Below are 27,645 nucleotides of genomic sequence, written 5' to 3'. Positions count from 1 at the left end.
ACCAAAAAATAGCTTTCATGCCATGCTAATTCTTGACTTTGTTTGAATATTTGCAAATATGAAGTAAAATACATTCTTCTATAAAAAAAAAGATAATTACCAAAGTATACTAGTACAGCTCTAGGCCTGCCATCAGTTCTGCTGTGTTGCTTGACAATTGGTGGAATTCGGTGGGCTCTCTGTATTTCTTGCGGCCAGTTCCAGCCGTAATTTCAGGGAAGGCCTTTGCCAATATATCAACCATAAAGAGTCTGCCCCCCCTTATCTTCTGGAATGCCCAAAAATCTTAAATTGTTTCTTCTCTGGCGATTTTCTTGGGCTTCAATCTTCCACTGAATATCGGTTAATCTTGCCTCGTCTGATTCAGATTGTGCTTGAGCTGCCGCGACATCCATCTCCAGATTTTCTGTTCTTGTCTCCAACATTGAAAGCCAATCCGAAATCTCCCCGCATATTTTAACAATTTTTCGGACTGAACCTTGGATCTTTCGTATAGCTGTTTGTGTCCGCCTATTTTCTTGTTTACTCTCCTTACGATGAGCTAATACTGATTGCAATATAGTGTCCATGGTTGCATTTAAGCTATTTTCCAACCCAGGCAGCTGTACTCCCATTTCTCCAGTAAGTTGATTAGTGGGCGTATAGTCCCAATGTCGTTCTTGTGTTTCATGATCAGGGAGAATAGGTGTCTGGCTACCCTTATTCTGATTGTGGTGGAGTCTTGACCTGTGGTATCCGATTTGCTCTCTGACTCACTCTCTTCTCCACTAAAGCTCAACATCATAGAGGAGTCTTGCACTGACGTTGTTTCATCAGATAGAGAATAGAAGTATTCTGACATTTCCCTCTCTCTATGCGTCATCTGTTGTCTATCAGCAGCCAGTCGCTGATTACTTGTTTTACTGGGGTTATTAACCTTAGATCCCCGCTGCCTGTTACGTTCCGGTGGTTTCTTGTTCCAAATTTTAGGCTTAATCTTACTTGTAGATTGTTTTTTAGTAGCCGCCATGCTAGCAGCCACCCCTTTTCTTTGTTCCTGCTTCCTTGCCCATTCATAGAACATACCACTTGCGACTATATTATTTCCTTATCAGGTTGTACTTCTGGTCTCGCCACATCATCGACAGCAATAGTAATAGTGTTGTCTTTAGTCACAAGAGGATGCGTGGCAGTGGCTGGAGGAGCGCCCCCGCATCGGAGAACGGAGGAAGAGAGGCGAGGGGGGACAAATGAGGCGGCGACCAGTGGGTCCCTGTGGGGACTGTCAACAACAGGGAGGGACGTTGAGGGGGACAATATTTAAAGGGGTCCAGTGTGCATGTCCCGGAAGCTGAGCAACAATAGATTGCAATCTATTGTTGCTCTCCTCTCCCTGTGGGGACTGCCGAAGACCCAACGACGCAGAGGATCGAGAGGCAGACGGAGGGGGCAGACGACACCGTATGCCACGCACAGCGCAGCTGGCCGACAGAGGCGGAACTCGGCATCCCCCATCGCGAGTGGAACGGCGGGTTCCAGATTTCGCTGCCTGGCAAGGAACGCCCGCTCGGAGGGGGAGGAAGACACTGGTGGCCATTCCTCGGGGGAGGAGGAGGTGGAGTCGCCCTCACTGCATCCATTGGTAGCAGCGATTCATGAGATGGAGCAGGAAGCACCTAAGCAGACAGGGGCATGCAGGATGATACCCAGGACTCACACTCTTGAACTTGGGACTGATCGGACAGACGAGATACAGGCTCATAGCCGGAGGGCACGCAAGTTGTTTCAACTACTATACCTATTGTCTTAGTGTTTACCATATTGCTCTTCCACATGGGTTTGATAGAAAGGATAGTGTTTGATGCTTACTAGGTAACTTGCTTAAAGAGGGTTTGTAGGGGGTGAATTGGGGGAGGGCGGCAGACCTTCACCGCCTGAGAGCCCTATATCCTATTTCTGTAGAGGATGGGACTGAAGGAGGAGGGAGGTGGGGTGGGGGGAGCGGGGGGAGTTGTCTCTGTTTTGAGTTTGGGGATGTTGGGGGGAAGGGAGGTCAGGGAGGTAGTTTGGGAAGGGAGGGGGGGTGGGGTCATGTCAGAACGGCTATGCGCATCCGCGTCCTCGACGCACTGTTAACACCGAGTTTCCGCACCACACAACAGGATCCAGGGTAGGATGTCAGTTACTCACATGGAGGCACTGCAAGCACAGGAGGGGCTTAGGATATTAACATGGAACGTGAATGGCCTCTGTAGTAAGATAAAGCAAGGCCTAGTCAACGCGTACGTGAAACGGGTGGGCCCGGACATACTTCTCCTACAAGAAACGCACCTTCAGGGCACGAAATGAGGTTTTCTAGCCAGAGGGCAGTACAAAGTTCTCGCCCACGTGGGTTTCACTACTGGCTCTAGGGGGGGGGGCATCCTAATTAAGAAGACCCCTCCGTTTCGGATAACCCAGGTATGGACTGATCCCCAGGGGACGTATGTCGGAGTGAGAGGTACCTGGAGACGGCAGGAGTATACGATTATTTCGGCCTCTGCCCCTCCTAAATTACAAAAAAATGGCCGGACAGCCTATGTGGAAATATCGATACACGACCTGGTACCATGAATTACCAAGGGGGACAGATTTGTGTCTGGAATTACTTTTTTATTTTATACAAAGGTCTTTGAAAAAGATTTTTTAAAGCGTCAAAAGACACAACAAAACATTCAACAAATTACATCAACAATACATTACATAAATGCACACAAATGAATGAAATTATCAATCAATGAGATCCAAAAAACAACATTTCTTGGACGGACAACTGTAATATGCCTACAAATAAGTAATCTATGAGGCACCAATCCTAGATATAATACAAACAAGTGGTCAAGCAGTATGGAACACTGGCCTACTTGTTTAGCATCTGCAAGAAAAAACCAAGTGCATTTCTACATCAAGTGCTAGAGCAATAGGAATAACATAGAAGCCAATTCAAGATTTAACATGCATGATTTCATTCCTATTACGCCTTCCAACATTGGTATCTTGCAGGAAAAAACGTCGACGCGTTTCGAACCCGAGTGTGTTTAAAGGGTTCTCATCAGGACATGGATTGGGGGGTCGTTGTCCCTACAAAATAGTTACAAACATTGTATCAGAGATAGACTAATCCGAAAATACTTCTCGCAGAGACTCACACATATAAAAAATTGGGGTACCTTAGTGACTGGGCGGTTGGAACAATTCCCTGCAATCAAAATAAGGTATAAATCTGCATTAAAATCATGCCTCAACAGTGTCTCTATGTTAAGCAGGTGAACTGCTGCCTCCAAAACATACCTTAGTGATGCGCCTAAAAAGGTCACTGGGAAGGGTGCCGGCACACGTGTATGATACACGATTCCGCGGTCAGAAGGAGCTGAAAAAGCGGGGAGTTCCTGTCAGTGCACCGCATGAGTTACGATATGGTAAAGAAGGTTCATGTTAAATCAAGCCATACCTTCAAATAACGGGCATGAGTCCCACCATAAGTGCTCGAAAAAGCGGCAGCTGCCGCCTGCACTCGTGCGCTGTAAAAATAAAGGACAAGCGTTTTAGTCAAACGTTCCGGTTCCCTTTCTTTCTAGTCTAAGGGAATACGAATACCATTGTGTATGAACTTACTTCTCTCTCGTGGTTCAGGAACATCGAGAAAAGGCACCCAACTCCGAATTCAGCAACCGTTAGTGGCTGAAGGGGGCGTGACTAATGGTATTTATCCCTGCGCACAGCGCGGTGCATCATGGGAGATGTAGTTCTCGCAGCATCTCGCATCAATGGCAAGAACATTTAGAGAGATAGAGGAGGCATGGATGGATCAATTAGCGCGTTGGTCCAGCGGCTAAAGGATCTTTTTTCTGATCCACATAGCGATGTGGTCTTCCATCGCTACACGATCAGTAACGGGTAGCAGCGAAAACGGGTGGCAAACAGAGACATCATTATAGGTTACTGAATTCGTTCAAGTCATTTAATCCCTCCATAGCAGTGTTGAACTTCAGGATAAGATATGCCTCCTTTTGTGACAGCCGTACATCAGGGTCGCCACCTGCTCCTGGGATATTTTTTATGCTTGCAAGAATAGTCCATTTCAGGTCATTGACCGAGTGTGCCTTCTTCAGGAAATGGGACACCAGTGGGGCTGTCATTACTTTGTTATTTATTCGCGACCTGTGTTGAATTATGCGCTGACGCACTTCCTGGGTAGTTTTGCCAATATAGACCTTGGCGCAGGGGCATGTGATGGCATAGACTGCATACTTGGTCTTACAATTCGTAAAGTCTTCGTGTCGCCAATGCTTTTTTCCATCTGTGAAGTGGCTGCCTTCAATCGTGAGGCTACATACTGAACATGTACCACACTTATGGTGTCCTTTCACTGGTCCCATGTTAAAGAGTGTGCTCTGTGTTTCCTTTTTCGGAATGCTTTGAGTAGGAGCAATTTGTTGACCAATACTCCTGTTTTTCTTCAACGCAAACAGCGGTTTGCCAATCTCAGGGATGATTTCCTCGACGAGGTGCCAGTTGTTCCGTATGATCTTTTGTACAGGATTGGTGTGTGGTCCAAACGTGGACACGCAAACCATCCTGTCCAGGTTTGGTTTAGCCCTCTTCTGCAGCAGCTGTTCTCGAGGAGTCCATCTAGCTCTTTTCATCGAGTGTTTGAGCAATTTGGCTGGGTATCCTCTCTCCTTCAGCTTAGTCGTCAAGGCCTCACCGTGTCCAATCCTGTACAAAAGATCATACGGAACAACTGGCACCTCGTCGAGGAAATCATCCCTGAGATTGGCAAACCGCTGTTTGCGTTGAAGAAAAACAGGAGTATTGGTCAACAAATTGCTCCTACTCGAAGCATTCCGAAAAAGGAAACACAGAGCACACTCTTTAACATGGGACCAGTGAAAGGACACCATAAGTGTGGTACATGTTCAGTATGTAGCCTCACGATTGAAGGCAGCCACTTCACGGATGGAAAAAAGCATTGGCGACACGAAGACTTTACGAATTGTAAGACCAAGTATGCAGTCTATGCCATCACATGCCCCTGCGCCAAGGTCTATATTGGCAAAACTACCCAGGAAGTGCGTCAGCGCATAATTCAACACAGGTCGCGAATAAATAACAAAGTAATGACAGCCCCACTGGTGTCCCATTTCCTGAAGAAGGCACACTCGGTCAATGACCTGAAATGGACTATTCTTGCAAGCATACAAAATATCCCAGGAGCAGGTGGCGACCCTGATGTACGGCTGTCACAAAAGGAGGCATATCTTATCCTGAAGTTCAACACTGCTATGGAGGGATTAAATGACTTGAACGAATTCAGTAACCTATAATGATGTCTCTGTTTGCCACCCGTTTTCGCTGCTACCCGTTACTGATCGTGTAGCGATGGAAGACCACATCGCTATGTGGATCAGAAAAAAGATCCTTTAGCCGCTGGACCAACGCGCTAATTGATCCATCCATGCCTCCTCTATCTCTCTAAATGTTCTTGCCATTGATGCGAGATGCTGCGAGAACTACATCTCCCATGATGCACCGCGCTGTGCGCAGGGATAAATACCATTAGTCACGCCCCCTTCAGCCACTAACGGTTGCTGAATTCGGAGTTGGGTGCCTTTTCTCGATGTTCCTGAACCACGAGAGAGAAGTAAGTTCATACACAATGGTATTCGTATTCCCTTAGACTAGAAAGAAAGGGAACCGGAACGTTTGACTAAAACGCTCGTTCTTTATTTTTACAGCGCACGAGTGCAGGCGGCAGCTGCCGCTTTTTCGAGCACTTATGGTGGGACTCATGCCCGTTATTTGAAGGTATGGCTTGATTTAACATGAACCTTCTTTACCATATCGTAACTCATGCGGTGCACTGACAGGAACTCCCCGCTTTTTCAGCTCCTTCTGACCGCGGAATCGTGTATCATACACGTGTGCCGGCACCCTTCCCAGTGACCTTTTTAGGCGCATCACTAAGGTATGTTTTGGAGGCAGCAGTTCACCTGCTTAACATAGAGACACTGTTGAGGCATGATTTTAATGCAGATTTATACCTTATTTTGATTGCAGGGAATTGTTCCAACCGCCCAGTCACTAAGGTACCCCAATTTTTTATATGTGTGAGTCTCTGCGAGAAGTATTTTCGGATTAGTCTATCTCTGATACAATGTTTCTAACTATTTTGTAGGGACAACGACCCCCCAATCCATGTCCTGATGAGAACCCTTTAAACACACTTGGGTTCGAAACGCGTCGACGTTTTTTCCTGCAAGATACCAATGTTGGAAGGCGTAATAGGAATGAAATCATGCATGTTAAATCTTGAATTGGCTTCTATGTTATTCCTATTGCTCTAGCACTTGATGTAGAAATGCACTTGGTTTTTTCTTGCAGATGCTAAACAAGTAGGCCAGTGTTCCATACTGCTTGACCACTTGTTTGTATTATATCTAGGATTGGTGCCTCATAGATTACTTATTTGTAGGCATATTACAGTTGTCCGTCCAAGAAATGTTGTTTTTTGGATCTCATTGATTGATAATTTCATTCATTTGTGTGCATTTATGTAATGTATTGTTGATGTAATTTGTTGAATGTTTTGTTGTGTCTTTTGACGCTTTAAAAAATCTTTTTCAAAGACCTTTGTATAAAATAAAAAAGTAATTCCAGACACAAGTCTGTCCCCCTTGGTAATTCATGGTACCAGGTCATGTATCGATATTTCCACATAGGCTGTCCGGCCATTTTGTTTGTTTACTCAATTGAGAGCGGTCCAGGCCGGATGGTGACAGGACCCAAGCCTTCTCAGTCCCTCCTCCTAAATTACAGGCAGCTACACTTAAAGGGGTCACAGATATCCTTCTCAATATGTCAGATACCCTACAGGTGCTGGGGGGAGACTTCAATGACGTGATGGTCCCGACACAAGACAGAACGGGCGACAGGACTGGAGACCAGACACCGACCCTACTCTCCAAGACGGTGGCTACCCTGGGACTGACTGATGTTTAGAGGTGGCTACATCCAGAAGTAAGGGCCTACTCCTTTTACTCAGGCGCCCACAGGGTCTACTCTAGACTGGACTATATCTTTCTGGCCCGACATGTCCTGACGATAGACGACTTGGCAGAGTACAAAGCCAGAGGGATATCGGATCATGCCCCGCTTCTAGCTCGGGTGGGGGGAAGAAAGGAAAGGAGGAGTGGATCCTGGAGATTGACTGCCTGGGATTTGCAGAACATGGCCATATTGAAGGGCCTCAGGGCCGATGTGAAAGTTTATATAGCCGAAAATGAGGGCTCGGTTTCGTCCAGAGTGGTCTTCTGGGAGGCCTTCAAGACAGTCCTAAGAGACAGGGCGCAAAATAGGCTGGCGGAGGAGACCAGGAAAACGCAGATAGAAGTTGGGTCATTAGAAGTCCTGATATTGGAGCTGGACAGGGAACACCAGATTACCAAAACTCCAGCGGCCCTTAGACGGCTGAAGGATGCGTAATCCATATATAGGGACTTGGTAACGGGAGAGGCCAAAACACAGGCATTGGCGACCCTGCATCGTCTATATGATGTAGGGGACAAATCAGGGAAGTTGTTGGCGTGGCTCAGCAGGAAAGAAAGAGATGCAAGGTGGGTAGAGCAGGTCAGGGACGCCCGAGGGAACCTGGTGAGGTCGGATGTTCAGATTGCAGAGGCTTTTGCTACGCATTACAAGTTATTTTATGAAGCCAGGGACCTAGGGACGCAGGAGGATGCATTACAGTATATTACTCATATTGACCTCCCAGTAGTAACTGCTGAGGACCTCCATGATCTGGAGGCGGACATCACGATGGATGAAGTTAAGGCTGCCCTGGCTAAGCTTCGGGCGGGAAAGTCACCGGGCCCCAATGGGTTTCCTGCGGAGTTTTTTAAACGAACTGCAGATTTACTGGCCCGCCATCTGCTGGGACTCTTTGATGGGGCAGCACAAGAGGGGGTTCTGCCGCCAGATCTTCGTATGGCCACAATTATTCCGATATATAAGGAGGGCAAACCGACGGAGGAGTGTTCGTCGTATCCCCCTATCTCCCTCTTGAATATAGAAGTGAAGCTACTGGTGACCATTTTGGCCCTCAGACTGAGGACAGTAATACCGGAACTGGTCCACCTGGACCAAACTGGCTTCCTTCCAGACAGGGCCACTAGACTAAACCTCAGACAGACACACAATTGGTTACAGGAAGTGGACAGGAGACGGGACCCTCATTGGTTCTTGTCCTTGGACACCGAAAAGGCGTTTGATGCAGTGCATTGGGCATTTCTTGAAGCAGTCCTGGTGAGATTCGGCTTCGGTCCCAAATTCCGGCAGTGGGTGCAACTGCTATACACGGATCCTAGAGCTAAAGTAAAGGTGAATGGGATTTTATCCTGGGACTTCCCGGTGAGGCGCGGGACCAGGCAGGGATGCCCATTGTCCCCCCTGCTCTTTGCGCTCACCATCGAGGTGTTGGCGGGTGCGATACGGCAAAAATACAGACATCAGGGGTTTCCATTTGGCACCGACAGATACCACAGAGGAAAAGATATCCCTCTATGCGGACGATGTCCTTCTATATATAACTCACCCAGACACTACGATACCGGCGCTGTTTTCGGTGCTGGAAAGATACAGAGCGTATGCAGGATATCGGATAAACTGGCATAAGTCGGTACTTTACGACCCCTGGGGTCAGGGACAATGGACGGTCCTCCCGGAGCGGCTGCAGACGACTAGTGAGGGCTTTACCTACCTTGGGGTGTTTGTGACGGTAGATAGAGGCCGCTCCTATGATAGGAATATTGGACGCATAGTCCATAACTTTATAGAGGATGCGAACCGGTGGAGGCTGCTGCCCCTCACAATCCTAGGCCGTGCAGCCATGTTTAAAATGATGACGCTGCCGAGACTCTTGTACCCATTTCAAAATGAGTACTATCCCCTCCCCCGTAGGGTGTTTATGAAAATAAATGTGGAATTGCGAACCTTCCTATGGCTGGGTAAGCAGTCGCGGGTGGCATTGGCGACCCTTCAGAGGCATCAGTATAGTGGAGGGATCTCACTCCCCAAAGTCGAGGCCTACTATTGGGCAGAACATCTAGTGCCCATTAACGACTGGCTCAATGCCACGGCCACACACCCCACGTACGCACTTGAGAGACATAGTATAGCTACCCGCCCGTGCACCTATTATCTATATGGAGGCAAAGGGGCATGGAGCTTGTTGCCGGCGACCAGGATTACCCTGGCGGTCTGGAACCGAGCGACCAAGAGTACAGGTTGGGAAAAGAAGCCCACTAGGCAGACACCGCCGTGGCACTGTGCCTGGCTGAAAGAACAGAACATACTGAAGGGGTTCCAGAAGTGGGATGACATAGGGATTTTGACATTAGGTGACGTAATCGCAAGGGGGAACTGAAGTCCTTTCAGGCTCTGCAGTCGGAGTTCGGCCTGCATCGCGCTCAATATTTTAAATATGCACAATTGAGACATGCCTGGCAGACGGAGAAGATCCCGGGGGGAACACTCCCTGAGTATGCTACTCTGGAGGGTCGCCTCCTCCAGGAACAAATTCCGGACAGAGCGGTATCGCTAACATACAGAACACTGATGATTAAATTATCTGGCAACCTGGCTGCCCTTAGAAGGAAGTGGGAGGGGGAGCTATTAAATCCCGATAGAGGCTTATTCACTACAACATCCTACAAAGGACCTATTTTGACAGGGTACGCCTGCACAAGATGGGACGAGCTGGTGATACGAACTGCCTGAGATGTGGCCGGGATAGGGGAGATTTTTTCCACATCATCTAGTCCTGCCCGACAATTCAAACCTACTGGTCAGAGATCGTGAATGAGTTGGGAGAGGTGCTGGAGACCTCCCTGCCGTTAGACCCCAAACTAGTCCTGTTGGGCATGACCAATGATGTGAATCTTGCACGCGCGCTATTGATTTTCTTGGTCCTGGCCTTGGTGGTGGCTAAGAGGGATGTGGCAAGGAAATGGGGGGCGGCGGAGGAATGGCGGAGAGGCTTAGATCTATATATGGCAGCTGAAAGGGTCACATATAAGGCACGAGGATGCCCTAAGAAATTTGGCAGAGTCTGGGGCAAATGGCGACGCTACCATGGACTTGATGGGGGACTCTGATTTGGGACACAGGGAGATGGTGTTTTCATGGACACAGGTGCTCCGGAAGAAAGAACATGTCGGTAACACAGACTGGGGCCTGAGAGGGGCGATGGTGAGGTTGCCTGAAATGGAGGAGAGTATACTGAATCTGATGGTGATGCTCCGTGGGTGGGGGGTGAAGGGGGAGGATGTGATGATCGATGATGACATGATTGTGCTGTTGTTAAATGGTAAAATGCAAATAAATATAAAAAAAAAAAATAATTCAGCCGAAGCACACAGTGGATAAACTTGAAGTTTCAGACTCTAACTTTGGCTGGGGCTGGCAGAACGCACAGTGCAGGGGGTGTACCATGCCAGCCGGTCTCTAGCTCTGGTTCTGACAGACATTATGCAGAAATGTGACAGTATCTATCTTTTTGGTTTCAGTCTGTAGAAAACAGGTGGTAAAAGCTAATTTTTCAGTCTCTTGTATGTGCGTTTTTGTGCTAAGTGATGGGAGAAATATATATATATATATATATATATATATATATATATATATATATATTTTATTCGCTGGTACATGGAAGCGAATTCCGATGAAATTCTGTGAAATTTACTTTTGCCTACAATGAAATAAAAACGCCCATGAAACAAAACGAAAACTTTAAGTTTTGGGTAATTCGTGTAGTTCTCACCAGCAAAATGATGTTGTGCAATTACGAAGCACAAGAACTACCTGTTTCAGGCAACTCTTGTTTTTCTACCAGCACCTCGTTTTTCCAGGGAGAACCAAAAGAACCATGAAATCCACTTGTTTCTCGGCTTTGCTGCCGCAGCAGCAGCCTGTCCATACAGCCCCTCACCTTCTTCCAGGTAAGAAGAGTGTCAGTCTGGCTGAACAAAGATCAGCCTGACAGACACTCTTCTGGTTCAGGTCAGGCAGCCAGGAGCTAGACACGTTCCAAATGTACAGGCTCCTGACTGCCAGAGCTGAACTTTGCCAGGATGAGGATGTGCAGCTCTGTGGGCGTGACCAGGGTTGGATTGGGAATGAAAATCGGCCCGGGCACGCAAAAAAAAAAAAAAAAACGGCCCACATTTGCATAAACACTCCTCACATCACTGATTTGGTGTAATCTTATAAAAAAACGTTAGCAGGGTTAAAAAATTCACGCGTTAGTTTACACTGGTGAAACAAGTTAGGCCACTTGTACTCAGGCCTCCTCCCCCGCTCAGTATGTGCATACATTAATGGGCCGGCCCGCGGGACAAAGGGAGTGACACCTCTGCTAAACGGAGGTGATGAGCGCCCATCCACCTCTAGAAAGGCCACTCACTGGGCCACTGACTGTATCAGAACAACAGAAACAGCGCCCAAATAGCTCCCCAGACTGCAAAAAAAAGCAGCCCACAGCAGAACTCGGACACCGGCCCCTCGGGCATTGCCCGAGTGCCCGCGTTACCAATCTGACACTGGGCGTGACCTCCTCAGTCTGGCAAAACTGCCTACAAACCCTCCCCCTTGTGACAAAGGGGGAGTATCACAAATTGCCTCAGACTTGGGCGCTTCAGTTTTAAGCCCTGAAGTGCCGAGGGTCGAGTGTCAATCAGTGACACCTTGTCACAGAGTGGGGTGGGGTCAGCAGTCTCACTGACCCCATCCCACTCTATGATGAAATTGGGACGGATGTCTTCCCTCATTGGCTGACCTTATGTTAGCCAGAAAAGGAAGGCAGCAGTCCCAATTCTCCTGGGCCCTCCGAGGCTTCCCTATCGGAGAGCTGCTGTTGAGGTAACTTTTATGTGTTTTGTTTTTTGTGTGGTGCTTGCTCGCATGTGTGTATGAATGTATGTATATTTATTAGTGAGTGTTGTGAATGGGTGAGTGTGCGTGTCTGAATGAATGGGTGTGAGTGAGGTGTACGTCTGCTTTTGTGGCTTCCATCTTTGGTAAAAATGACCGCCCACCACTGGCCTGCCGAGTGAATTTGGGTGGCGTTCGGAGTCCAATTTTGCTCGCAGGCAGAGGGCATCCCAAATTTTGCATTCCCCAAAATAGTTTGGCCCATCCCCATTAGTAATTACCAATATGATGCTGCCTGCGGTTTCAGTCACGGTTTAAGTACCAGAGAGTAGTACTTTATTTCGGAATAGGTCGTTCTGTTGTCGCTTTTTAAAGCACTGTAGGTCAGTCTTTTTCCGACACAAATATCTTTCTTTGTGAATCTGAAGTAAGCTTCAGTGGAGAGACGTTTACTTCGTTTCTCTTTGGTGACTCACAAATTCTGATGCAGTAATGCGGCTTAATTCAAGTCCCTGCTCTGTGGTTTTTGTTTATTTCTTCAGATCTTCCAATGTGAAATCTAATGTGTTTACCCAACAAGCATTTCCCGGTGTTAAAAGTGTTTTAAACCTACTTTATTACGTTTTTGGCGATCCAGTATTTTGGGCGCGAGCGTCTTCCGGGTGGGACTGAAGCTATTTTCCCGCCTCATTAGGAAGGAAGGACACTGTCTGAGGTAATCCTATTTAAGGTTTAAAACGCATCGAAAAGGCAGCAGCTTTTACACGATTGGGGAAATGAGCAGAACCTTTGGAGCACCACAGAACCCCTGCCAGCCTTTGACGTTTCAAATATTATTCTAGCTGTATCAATTGAGCCATGACACACTAGAGTTGTAAAATCCGAGCCTGCCCCCCCACTTTTACTGCGCTAAACCCAGAACAAAGGGCCTACTGTCTTTCTTTTAGCAATCTTTATATAGCGCAAACTCCACCCTAAGGTATGGGAACGATGTACATGAGCACCAGTTACCTCACACAATACAATACAATATTTTATTTGATTCAGACCTCTACTGAGATCAACAAATACATACACATGAACTCATCCTTATTAAAATACAATCACAAAACTTTTAGAATTCATTAAAAAAAGGAACAATAAAATTGCTTTAAAATCCACCTGTGCAACATTCTATTGAATAAAAATGTTACGATTATGTGCTCTACTTTAAAACAATTAAAAAAAACTTTTAAAGAATTTAAACAAGTTATGACAAACTAATTCATTGGCTGGAGAGTTACACAGCATAATGAAGTCATGAGCTAGAGTCACTTTATGCTTTATTTGGATAGGTTTTATGAATCGTCGTTGAGCCTCTACCATTCTCTTGTTTGAACAAATTAGTAAAACATGAAATAAATCTTGTCGTCCTTTACACAATGACACATTCACTTTTGGTAGTCACGGGGAGTTAAGTGATTTGCCTAGAATCACAGGATGGTGAGCCAACGATGAGACTCGAACCTGGTTCCCCAGTTCCAAAGTCGGCAGTTCTGTCTGTTACTTTGTCTGTGCCTGCACATGAGCTCAAGTTGAAATATTTATGTTTGAGTTTAGCTGCTCTGTAACATGCAAATTACAAATGAATGTATTTAATGATTTGAAGTTACCTTGCGACGCCTGCCCATACAATTGCTGGCCTCAGGACAGAACAATAAAATGCTCAGTCTTAAGTGTCAATCACTGGTCAAACACTACTTAGATGTGTTTGACCTACTTCAAGACAAGTCCCCGGATGTCCTTTTCCTGACAGAAACCTGGTTGTCAGCCGACACAATGGTTGAACCGGGTCTGGCGCTTCCCACAGGCTACAGCATTTGTGCCCTCAACCAAGAGTCAAGGGGGGGTGGGGTGGCAGTTGTCTGTAAATCTCATCTGACTTGCTCACTGGTTAAGGGAGATGTGGCGGGTTGTGAGTGCGGCCATTTTGGGATCTCTCTCAACCCTAATTTTACCTTGACGGGGCTAATATTTTACCGCCCTCTGGATCCCACCAAGGAGGGGAGGATTGCGCTGGCAGATTTAGTAGGTACTCTGGTTGTGAGGTAAGCCAACATTTTGGTCATTGGTGACTTAAATCTTCACCTTGACAATCCTCACGATTCTGATGCGGCTAATTTCTCCGCGAACCTTACAGCCTGCCAACTGCTTCAATTGGTTACTGGTCCTACTCACTCTGCGGGCCACTTACTCAACCCTGTTTTCTCTAACCTCTCGGGTCTCTCTGTCCTCACCCCCACTCCTTTAGATTGGACGGATCATTACTTGATCTCTATGGAGCTCCTTGGGGTGATGTCATCCCGCAGGCCCCATCAGTACTGCACCCTCAGCCATCCCTGGCATAAATTAAACTTTGACCAGATTTGCACCTCCCTCTCATCAAGCATGCCTGCTGGCCAGACGAGCCTGATCTGGCCAGTGATGCCTTTACCAACTGGCTAAAGCTTCTGCTGGATGCTATGGTCCCAGCCAAATGGTCGACGGGGCGAAGTACCAAGTCTAACCCTTGGTACAATGGCATTGTTTCTTCCATGCGTAAAGCGTGTAAACGGCTGGGAAGGGAGTGGAGGCGAGACGTTGATATCACCGTGAAAGGCATCTACCAATCAGCCATAAAAAAATACCACAGGGCTGTCCAGAAAGCACGGGCTTCCTACTTCTCAGGGGAGATTAGTCAGAATGCCACCAAGAAGGTCTTCTCCATCATTACTAATCTGAAAAACGCAGGGGCACCTAAGGCACCTACAGTCAAGTCTAGCGATCATTGCGAGGACCTAGCCACTTTTTTCATATAATAATAATAATAATAATAATAATCCACATTTGTAAAGCGCGAACAATCACCCGTAAATGTCTCGAGGGGCTGGGGGCCATCGAGAAGATTAAGCAAGCTATTGCCCAGAGTCAGATGGTGCTGGGCTAATCTGCCGCCGGCGCCGGGGATCGAACCGTGATCCCCAGATTCCAGCATCAGTCGCCCTGGCCATGGCGCCACACCTCTCTATAAACAAGAAGGAAAACATCTATAAAACCTTCCCTTCGACGGTTCTGGGTAGGTATTCTGAGGATCCATCCCCCCTGCCCATATATTAGCCACTTTCCCATCCATTACTGAAGAAGTACTTACTACACTCTGCAGGAAGGTTAAATACGGTTCCCCTACTGACCCTATGAAGCCGGAACATCTGAGGAGATTATTATCGGTTTTATTTACACCGCTGGGCCAGATCATTAACCTGTCTCTGGCCAGGGCCATTGTCCCTAGATCATTGAAGCAGGCCGTTGTCATGCCATTTCTAAAGAAGCCCGCGTTAGACCCGACTAAATTGGAGAACTTCTGCCCCATCTCCTTGTTGCCTTGGATTTCTAAAATTACCAAAGCACATGTCAATTCGATCCTATATAACTACCTGGAGGAGAATCACATCCTGGACTCCTTTCAGTGTGGCTTCCGTTGCGGCCTTAGCACTGAATCAGCCCTCCTACCCGTATCTGAACATCTCAGAGCAGTTTTGGATGAGGTGCGGTCCTCGGCACTGATCCTGTTGGACCTTAGTGCCGCTTTCAAAACTGTCTTGTATCAGATCCTGATCCAAAGGCAGAAGGAGGCCAGCATTGCAAGTGCTGCCCTGACCTGGCTTAACTCTTTCCTACCAGATAGGTTTTTCCAAGTTTCGGCTCCCCCTTTTTCATCTATGATGTATCTGCGCGGAGCCCTACCCTTTTTAACTTGTATGTTCAGCCGCTGGCCCTGCTAGCCAAAAGGAGAGGGTTGACGATTGTGCCATATGCTGATGACACTGAGCTTGTAGTCACCCTCTCCAATGACTGTCAAAATGATGCGGCTAAATTTCAAAGTGGTTTGGCTGACTGCCAATTGCCTACAGCTCAACGCCAGCAAGACCGAGGTCCTGCTGGTCGAGAAGGATCATGAGCTGTGGAGCGTGCATTGGTGGCCCTCCTCCTTGGGACCCCCCCTATCCCAAAAAAGGTGGTGAAAAATCTGGACGTTTGGGTAGACTCAGCAATGAGTTTTCAAACTCAAACTAAGAGGGTGGCAGCAACATGTCTTGGCATTCTGCGTAGTCTTAGACCCATGTTGGGTTTCTTTGATCCTTCCATACGGCAGATCATTTTTCAAGCATCTGTTTTATCTAGACTGGACTACGCTAGTGTGCTTTATCTCTGGGTCAATAGGACTGAGATCTCAAGATTTCAGAGGGTCCAGAATGTCACCGCCAAAATGCTTCTTGCCATGCCCAGTCGCTGCCCCACCTCTAGTACCATTCAACAGCTACATTGGCTGCCAGTGGAGAGGCGGTGGAGTTTAAATCTCTCTGCTTTGCGTTTAAGATCTTGAAATCTCCCACTTCTGGTATAGTAAGTAAGTTAAGTTAAGTAATTTATTTTATTTGTTAATTAATTAAAATCATTACAAAAAAAAAAAGTACATATCTAGCAACAAGTCTGAATGAACATATACAGATACAATGCCTCAACATAAGTTGATCAACATTTGTTTAACAATTTTCCAGATAGGGACCAAAGTGCGTTGTGCTAACAGAAAATATTGCCCATTTGACAGTATCAGTCAACAACGACTGAATAAAGTACAATGAGCTCGCGTCACCCAAACTAATGTACATTGTGCTAGCAGCAAATATTAATTTTTTCAATAACAATTAGCAGGAAAAAAAAGAAACAACCAATTAATGACATTTTTTTACAAATTGTCTGTAACTATTAGCAGCAAGATATAAACAGCCTGATTCATCAAGCTAAATTGCACTCGCAAAGGGCAAGATTCTCAGAATCTTGCCTTTTGCGAGTGCAATTTTTGCATTTGGGATTCATCATCCCAAATGCAAAAATCGCTATTTAAGAATTCGCATATTTGCGAGGAATTGGATTTAAGGAATCTCTAATAGAGATTCCTTAAATGCAATTCATCAACCAATTAGAAATTGCGAAATTGCAATATTTGGTCGCAATTTACCACCAAGTCTGACTTGGTGGTAAATTGCGAAAATAGTGTAAAAAGCACTTAAGTGCATTTTTTTCTTTTGCATGTTACACACACACATGTCCTTTGGACATGTGTGTGCGCAACACCTGTTCAAATGTGCATTTAAGGGGTGCTACAGGGTGTCCTTTGGACACCCCTGGCACCCTTTAAATCGCTATCTTATTTGCGAGTAGCAAATTGCTACTCGCAAATAAGGGATACTCCCCATTCATTCCTATGGGCCTTTTGGCCCATAGGAATGAATGGGGAGTTATTCCTTATTTGCGAGTAGCAAATTGCTACTCGCAAATAAGGAATATGTAGGAATCGCTATTTATTTAGCAATTCCTACATGAATACCGTTTTGCAAGTCCTTCATAGCGATTCGCTATGAATCGCTATTAGGGGCTCGCAAAACGGCCCCTTGATGAATCAGGCTGAAAGTGCATTAGATTTTCAACGACAAAGCTAAAGTGTCTTGTGCAGTTAGCAGCAAGATATAAAGTGCATTAGATTATCGGCGACTCCGCTAAAGTGACTTCTGCTATTAGCAGCAAGGTATAAAGTGCATTACATTTTTCAGCAACAAAACTGGAAGAGCCTTAAGCTAGCAACAACAACATATGATTTGATATAGTTATATTACAAAATCTATACTAATATAATAAAGAGAGAGCCTAAACCTTTGAGGCGGGTAATCTCAGGAACCACAGCACCAATCACAACACCCAATACAGCGTTGGAAAGGGCAGTTGCAGCAGAAGGACATAGGCTATGCAGACGCCCACCATATACATTTAAAAGGTAAAAGAACCGTGCCAGCAAAGTAGTCCCTTGTGGGTGTGTCTGCGTTGTGCTGTGGGCGTGTGCTGGGGGGCGTGACAAACGCTGGGGGCGTGTGGTACGTTCCGCCCTTCATGCCATGTCTCATATTGTGTGCTAATCCCACCCTGCTCCCTTTAAATACCCCTGCACCCCATAATGATAACCCACCCTTACTCCTTAACATACCCCAACACCCTTAAACACTAACCCATCTTAACCCTATAAATATACCCTGTACCCCCAAACCCAAACCTATCCCTAAACCCTAAAAATACCCCTATACCACAAAACCCAAACCTAGCCCTGAACCCTATAAATATCCCTGTACCTCATAACCCAAACCTACCCCTGAACCCTAAAAATACCCCTGTACCCCAAAACCCAAACCTAGCCCTGAACCCTAAAAATACCACTGTACCCCAAAACCACCCCTGAACCCTAAAATACCCCTGTACCGCATAACCCAAACCCAGCCCTGAACCCTTAAAATACCTCTGTACCCCAAAACCCAAACCTACCCCTGAACCCTAAAAACACCCCTGTACCCCAAAACCAAAACCTAGCCCTGAACCCTTAAAATACCCCTGTACCCCAAAACCCAAACCTACCCCTGAACCCTAAAAATACCCTATACCCCAAAACCCAAACCTAGCCCTGAACCCTAAAAATACCCCTGTACCCCAAAACCCATACCTAGCCCTAAACCCTAAAACTACTCCTGTACCCCATAACCCAAAACTATATCTGAACCCTTAAAATACCCAAACACCCCAAAACATATACCTCAGTACCCCAAAACATATACCCCTATACCCATACTTACCTTATCCAAACATGAAAAAAAACATGCTTTTACCATTCATGCATTTACAACGAATTTCGTTGTAAATGTATGCGTGGTAAAAGCATATAAAATGTAATGCCATGCGTTATAATGGCATTACGGAGTCATGGTACTTTCGTAATGAAAGTATGCGGAGTGATGGCATGCGGAAAGAAAGTTGCGGAAAAATGGGTGTTTACCCTCCCCGGTAAGTACATTGGTGGCACGGCGGCTCACATCTGCCGCAACATACTCATATTTTTTCACCACCCATTTGAAAAATGCACTGGTCTCTCTCATTGATGGCCAGCACCGATATACACTTTTAGACACACCTCCCGCCACAAGTTCTACAATTGCGAACTTTAGAGCTGGGGAGCTACGTTCGAATCTCGGCATCAGCTCAACATCCTGTGATTCCAGGCAAATCGCTTTGTCTCCCCGTGCCTACCACAAATGAATGTGTTCTTCTGTAATGTAAATTGTGCTCATGCCATGTTGTCGAGTTCGCGCTATATAATATTGCAAGGAAAAATAAATTAGGGAAACTCGAGTTCACACACTACTGAACGCGCACTCTTAAGTGCATCAGCAGTGCACTGTGAATCGGAGCGTTTCACAGGCCTGTCTCAGATAAGAAATGCTATCAAAACGAAATCCTACAAAACAATATACTACGGGCCGGCAGCAATTCATACCCGGACAATGTCTGGACGGGCTGCTAGTAATGTATAAAACGAAACTCCTATCGGGGATAAAGTGCACCTGCTCTAATCTTTATAATCATAGAAAATAGCTGTACACGAAGTGCCAACCAAAGTCCTAAAATTTACCTTTGAATTATAACATACATATAGTACACAATTCCAAAATGAATAAAAAATACAATAAAACAGGCCACCAAATCCATAAAACAATAAAAATCGTTGTATCCTTACCCTAACGGATATATCATTTACTTTATATCTCAACATTATGTAATTTATTTTCCACTTTAAAGATGAACTGAACAAATTGATATATGGTATGAATATTGACACCACGTAAACAGAATATCATTGCCGTTCTACACGTTCTGACTCCCATTTCTTTAAAGATGGCCTTTAAAACTGTCTTCCGCTCCTGGAGCATATTTGGACATAGCGTTACTACATGCAGCAAAGTTTCCTCACATAGCCCACAAAGCCTACAAATATTCGATGTCCATTCATACTCCCATTTTGGGATTCCGTCTTTAGTTGGATAATTGCCAAACCTTAATAGCATAAATTTCCTTTTAATCAAGGGTTTTAAATGAAAAAGCGAATAAGGTTGGACTAACATTTTATCAAGGGAGTTAGCTATAGACCAGAAGTGTTTTTTTTTCCTCAGTTCATCTTTGTCCGTTATTTCTGACAGCAGAGCAACGGTTAAATTAATAGATTTTTTATAAACCATTGTACTCCTCACTTCATCTTCAAATTTTGGACATTCGAAATTAAATAGACACTTAGATGAGTACCCCTGCCAACTTCTCGAATAATCGCCCTTCAGAATCTCACTCCAGCACACATTTGCCAACGAGCCCTCATCGGATCGGGAAAGTGCCAATAAGGTTTTTAAAAATGTTGCTTGTCGGACCAATAACTGATCCCTTAAACCAAATTCCAATCTTAAATTGGCATGAGGAATCTGTCTAGGAATCCTAAAAACTGATTTATACGTCCTTGCTTCTATGTCATCTAGCAATTTCGAATCCTTGCCTCAAAAGATTATTGAACCATAGTTCAAGGATGGGATGAGTTTTGCTCTCATGACCTTCAGCAAGTGATCGTAATTAGGGCATAATAGCTTATCTCTTAGTTTTCTAAAGGCAAAGGCAAGTGAAGTACCTTTAGCCTCTAAGTTATTAAAATGCTGCCTAAATGTCAAACCTTCATCAAAGGTGATTCCCAAATATTTATATGATTTTACGCAATCTATAGTCAAACCTTTAATATTCCAATCCTTCACCCCCGGTTTACCTTTTCCTATTGTCATTATTTTTGTTTTTTTAGTATTAATTGTTAAACCATTTTGAGTAGCATATATATTAAAGGAGTTTATTAATCTTTTTAACCCTGTAACAGTTTGACTAAGTAAAATAGTGTCGTCTGCGTACTGTAAATATTTAACCTCTTTGCCCATCACAGACGGGGAGTGTGAAATAACATCATTAAAATGGGCTGGGAGATCAGACATAAATAAATTAAAAAGGCAAGGCGCCAGAATGTAGTGTAGTTCCTATCATCCCAATAGGCTCTGCGCATTGGAATAATATCTTCAATAGTATAGATGTAGGACAGAGGTTAACTAGGTCTTCTACTGTCGATATTAGACTTAAAGTTTAGTGTTTGCCAGCTAGCTCAGAGTTCACTAGAAACTTTCTTGAATAGACAAGGAGGAGTTTAACTTCCTTGGATAGACAAGAAGGGATTTAGTTTCTGACAACCATAGAACATGACAACTTTGCTCTCCCTTAATCAAGAGTGTATCTCTAGAGTCGTGTGAAAACAAAAGACAACTTATTTTACTCAGTCAGTTCAGTGCATTCTTAGTTTCACCAGATTGTAGAGAAAAGGAAGAGACGGGCGTGTTCAATAAAAAGATGTTATTTATTGATCAGTGTCTTTTCTCATACAAGAGAAATGAATCGCTATTATTGCAATACTTAGAGTTAAGTAAAGTGCATACAGCAATAACAGAATTATAAAATAATACTGTAAAAGCATTGATATGATAGATACATACATATATACATTGACTAATCGTACTCAACTGGTGCTTATAACTACGCCTACCCCAATGTACCTGACCTAAGCCTAATACGTGGCGGGAGTAGATAAGTAGCAGTTTAAGTTAAGTTTGTTTTGCCAAGGGTCTGCTTCAAGAATTCTCTACAAAGGATGATTCAGTTCAGTACCTGGGAGTTTAGAAGGCTGGAGGGCTGGTATCTCTATCTCAGGTCTTGATATTCCAGCTGCCTGCGAGGGCTGCTTGGAAGCGCCGGAGCTGGATTTCTCGGCAGGAGAAAAGGCAGCGTCTCTCTCTCAGCGCGTCAGAAAGGAGGGGCAGCGTCTCTGGGCTTCGCTGTCAGCTGGGCTCGTCGGCAAGTCTCGCTGCTCCAATCTTGTCACCACCTCGTGTGTTTGCTTAAGGCAATGTCGGTATTATTTATACCTGAAAGGTGCCGGGATTGACATAAGGATGGACATAAATACGTCAATAAGGATGTCATACGAACTTGATCGTTCGCACATTCTTTACTGAAGTTCTCGGCTAAATCAAAACAATGGCTGTGGGGATTTCCCAGATCGTGGTAGGTTTGATTTTGTTTTGAGAACACCGTATGCCTATTAGGGGGCTGGAGGAATAGTGCTTGCCTAATGAGATGGCATGCGCTATGACCTAATCAGATAACGGGCTTCTGTGCCGTTGTGTGGCTAATCAGATAACGGATTTCTGTGCAGTTGAATGGCTGCTAGTTAATTATTAACCAGACAAGGGTCAGAAACAGGGGGATCGATACAATACAAAATAATAAATACACCACACCCACTCCACGTAGTCTATGTCCATATTTACAAGTCTAGGCATAGTAAACATACTAGTAGTGCATGTGTATACCGAACCACCCCAAAATACAATCATTTGCATAATGAAATTTGGAAATGCGAAATACACGAAAAGATGAGTATAATTACTATATGCACTTTAAGCAGTATAATAAATGCTAAATCTAAACGCATATTTTGAAATAAGCATGAATGAAATGCGGAAATTACACATGAAATGGCTCTTAATACAGAAGAAAAAGTCGAGACCATCTCATCACAAATTCATAATACTCGTGAACATTCTAGAGGGTAGCTAATGTGTCTTGAGTAGCTAAATATAGACATTTTGTTCTCTAAGAATAGTCTTACTTTAAGCAGAAGATAAGTGTCCCATATAAAAATTCGTAAATATTTTGGAATGGAAGGGGAAAAATGTCTCGCTCTCTGTAAAAACTGGTGAGAAAATTTCTTTTGCTGTTTTTTCAAGGTTGAAGGCCAAATACAGGGTGTATGGAACGCCGTGTGCTAGTTTGTTCAAAGTCATTCTTTCTGCTCTGGTGAAAACATCATATTGTTGAGACTTTCGAAAAAACTGTCAACTGCTTCTTGTGAAAGTTCCACTAACTCGGGTAAATTTTGTAACATGCATTCATGAGCATGATTGCCTTCATTGATGTTTCGATCAGCATAGCTGACAGAAGGTTGTACCTGATCGATGCTGCTTTCATCTTGTACTTCACAACTCTTCAATCGTAGTGGTGAAGTCTCCACGAATGCCGTCATCAGGATTGGTAGCCGCTGGGGACAGCACAATGCATGAGCCGTTACCGGACCCAACAAAGTCTCTGCGTCCATTGGCACATCCGATTGTAGTGTCAGACAGGTGTCCAACACGCATTCTTCGCCGCATAGCAAGCACCTTAATACAGGCATAACACAACTTTGCCACATCGGTCTGAATGAAAGAAACCAAGTCATGTTCAAATCTCGTAGCCGTGCTAGTCCAAGGACTTTAGTTATGCGGTCCCGGTAGCCAATAGCTTGGATTGTTTCTTCCATTATCGCTGGTGTCTTGTCTGTGACGTGGTTTGCCATAGCGAAGTAACAGGATCAAAAATAGGATGCCTGCCACTAGTCCCAAAAGGAGAGGAAGTCCGCCAAAGATGGAATGGACAAATTCAGGAAAAATACCCAGGATGGCTTTGAATGGGGTTAAAGCTCCTGAAAACACTGTCTTAAATACACTCGCGATTCCGCTTGTATCCGAAATATTTAAGATTTCGCTCAGTATTTCTGCGAAATGTATGGGGGAATTGGTTGATAACAGTGAATGAATCTCAGCCGTTGTCCTTGCAACTTGGAGATCATATGTTTCTTTTGATGATGATAACATGGTTGGCGTCTGTAGGAGCACTGTCTTCATTCTGCTTAAAGTATCAATTCGAATAGAAGAAATTTTCAAACTGGGCCACAACCTTGCCTCCCTGTCTTGGGCATCGTTCAGGAAAAATACTCGTTCACAGCACATGACCTTCCTAGTCACGGTTATGAGATAAGGTTTTCCGGGCAGCAGACTGCAACATCTGCGATCTACAATTAGAATGTAACTCCCATTCGAGAGTCTCTTAAAGAATGGTTCTATTTGTGTTGCAGGTGTGCCTAGCTGGTGACATGAAAGGTTATTTGAGTTCCCTTCACATGCTCCATGTAAACTAATACCCTGACACAAAAGTGTACCGCTTAGTGACTTTTCACAATTATTGCCACTAAGGAACACACTTTGTCCTTTATTACTAACACATGCGTGTGTATAGGGCAAGTTCCATGTTGACTTAATGTATCCTTTACCCAACCTTTCATACTGGCCTGCCTGTATATATTTTTGGCAGTATTGAAACTGGAAAGTTGTTATCGGAATATTTATTATCCCATGTATTATCCATTCAATGACAGGTCGTTCTGACATTGTCAATGGTAATCTCTCAAGTTTTTCAATGCTCAGAATTGTATAGTCAGAACCCTTCTGTGCCAAACTGATTTGTTTATCAGTAAGGTTAAAGATATTAAATAGTGACGTTGTGTTGATTAAACGCCAAGGCACATAGCCTGAACGCAGATTTTGTAACGTCCAGCCAAGCTGTACAATAGAACGCAATTGGGACTGACCGTGTTGTAACATCAGTAAGTCTTGCGATATTATATCGATTGCTGAAGATACAATACTGTCCAGTGAATATATTCTGGAGGACAGAGTCATTAACCCATTGTCCACAACAGAAAGTGATTTTTCCAAATGAATACGGTCAATTTCCCGTATTTTTTCTGCTGTCTCAATTTGAGTTACTTTCCAAACTTCATTGTAAGCTGCATATATAGAGGCCGCTGTGAAACGTTTTTGACGCTGTTTGCGTGGTCCCATAATGAAATCACGCAAGTCAGCACCTTCTTGAAGTAAAGTTAGGTGTTGCTTAATTTCTGCCAGTGTGGATGTTTGTAGCCATTGAAGGCAGAGCTTGCCCACACTGTAAGTAGTTACTATCCCTGGATGTTGTCTTTGGAAATATCTAGGGTCTGGCCTGGTCAATTTGAACCCCTGTATTTTGTTCAGGAATCTGTCTTGACAGTTATTTGTGTCTGTGGGCCAGATCAACCATTGTTTCCAATCAGGATGTGTTCTGTTTTGGTTTAAAATATGGTTTACGTCTATCTCAGCATCTATAGAGCTATTACTGTTCGTTGTTGGCTTTGGAATAGACGGTTTGTTTAAGTCTTTGATTTTGGCTAAGCCAAGACAGGTAGTTTGTTGAATAGTGTCATTCAAAAATATAATTTGTTCTGGGATCATGCAGGCTCTGAACAATGATTCTATACCTTGTACTTGCCAATCTTTTGTACCCCAAACAGTTTTTGTTTCAATGTTACTGTTCCAGAAATCAAAACCAAATGTATTCATTTGCTCAAAAAATGAATCTGAATATATCAATTTTGTGTTGGTAAGCATGGTCTTCATACCTGTCTTATTTGACAATTTGAAATAAAATGTTTCTGCATTACTTGTGTTAAACCCTGAAAAGTATGAATATTTAGCATAAAATGTTTTGGAACTACCCTTTGGTGGAGTAGCACAATGTTCCCATTGGTTATAATTTAAAACATTTCTAGGTTGTGCAGATTTATGGAGATAATGGTTACCATAGTGGTTATAGCAGAACATTTGATCATAATTAACCCTGCAAATAATCATGTTCTGTAAATTTAGCAGACATTACTAGGTCAGACATCATATCATTAATACTTTCAAAGTCCCAATCATCAGCAAATGTGCTTGGTTTTACAACGTCACTTAACGAGATCTTAAATTGGTGTGGATACTTCAGGATTTCAACCGGGCCATAGATTTCATAATCAGTAATGTCCCATGCTACACCGCCTGGTATAGGGTTGGCTGTGAAGTTCACTGAAGAAAGTTCTCTTTTCTTGACATGTGAAGTTGTGTGTGGTTTAAGGACCAAGTTTATTTTCTGGCTTGCTGTGTCCATTTTAGCATATTTTCCCTCAATGAAATGTCCCAAGCATAGTACCATGATGAGCCAAAGTATGAGGATAAATGCACCTAATGTCACCCAAATTTCAATCCATGGAGAAGTCAGATAGATTCTCTTTAGTTGATGAAAAAGTTCCTTTGCTTTGTCTTTAAAAGTTTTTGTTGATGGCTGTACTTCTGGTTCGCTTTGTTCTTCTGAAAAATCATCAAAGTTGATGAAGTAGCCGGATGCTGTTCTGTCAATTGTTCCAATTGCTTCTGGATTACTTTTTGCTTTTGGCTTTTGCTTTGTTTCATTAGAAAACTCTGTAGTTACATCATCGTAGGTAGTTGTTTCTTGATGAAAAGCTTTGATTTGGGTTTTAAGAGGTTCAAGTTCCATTGCTTTATTGCATAGTCCTTGTTGTTTCACTGTAGATTTTCCAAATGTGATCAATCTTTCAGTTTGAACCTCTGTGGCTGTAGCAAACTTTGGTGTTCTGCTACTTCTTGGGAGTCCACTTGGCCTACTATTTGTTATCGGCCACATGATTGTGGTTTAACCAGGTCGATGGATATGACTCGGTTCTCCTTTTTACCAGCAAGGGGCGGTAGTACTACTGATCTTGTCCCGTTGATAGACAAGAGAGGAACTGCTTTTCTGTAAGAAGGCCCAAATTCCTTCTTTACCGCGATCTTTTCTCTGACCAGATCCCCGACTTTTGGAATCCAGACAGGCCTTGCTGGGACAGGTGGTTTTTCTTCAGTGGTTGCTGGCTGCTGTTTCAACTTTATGTTGCTCAGGTCTTTTCTTGTTTCATTTAAGTCCTGTAAAATAGCCAAGCGATCTTTGATATCAAAGCATTTTTCTTTAACCACTGAAGTCTGACTATCTAAGTCCTGGATTAACATTCTAGTCCCAAACAATAGTTCGTACGGACTGAGTCCTTTCAGAGAATTTCTTGGCAGGTTATTTAGACTACGTTGGACACTTATTAAATGTTTGACCCACCCAGCTCCCGAACCTAATACCTTTGCTGTTATAGATTGCTTTATGCCTTAGTTTTTTCTTTACACCATCCCGTTTCCCTCAGGAAGGAAGTGAGAAGAGTCCCGCAATGCAATGTTCATTCTGGCCAGGCACCCCCCATAAGCTGTTTTTAGAGCTAGAGTGAAGATTTTGGTCAGAACGTAACATGCTTCTTGCGTATATGCCATTATAGACTCGCAAATCTTTTATAACAGTTCTGGCGTCAGCCGAAAGTTGGGGTCTACATTATAAGTGAAAATAGTCTCTTCATGTTAATACGACGCATTTTCATACCGGGTTCTGTTTTTTTGTTGATTTGATACCTTCTGGAGTGAAACGCCATGGTAGTAAACCGTTTCTCTCGCCACTGCGATCCCTGTTGCAGTCTGGGCAGTTTTTTACAAAAATTTGATGATGCAGGCTCATGCCTGGCCACCAGTACACTGATTGTAATTCTTCCAGAGAATCTTTTAGCTTAAGGTGTCTGAGACCCTCACCCATATGTGCGTCTGCTATTAACAAGCCTCTCCTGTCCATGTTTGGAATTACTTTATCCCCCACTCCAGGGATTCGAGCAAAAGGAACGGAGTTTGCATCGATTATGTATGTATAATTGAGTGGATAATTGATCGGTAGTGCAGAGCAGTCGCCTTTTGATGACGTTTTTACTGTCAGCACAGTTTCACCGTCAATGTATTTTACTGCACGCTTTTTTGTAGCTACGGAAGCCGATTTAGTTGCTACCGCTGTGGCTGTCTCAGCCAATGAATTCCCTGCAACGTGAACGCCATCACGCTGATGACTCAGTGAGTGTATCACGTGAGTTTTTGGTAGTTCTTTCTGTAAAAGAACTACTTGTTCCCAAAGCACTTTTTGCTT

The sequence above is a fragment of the Lissotriton helveticus genome, chromosome 6, assembly GCF_964261635.1.
Source record: "Lissotriton helveticus chromosome 6, aLisHel1.1, whole genome shotgun sequence".
NCBI classification, from domain to species: domain Eukaryota; kingdom Metazoa; phylum Chordata; class Amphibia; order Caudata; family Salamandridae; genus Lissotriton; species Lissotriton helveticus.
This window is presented reverse-complemented; position numbering follows the sequence as displayed.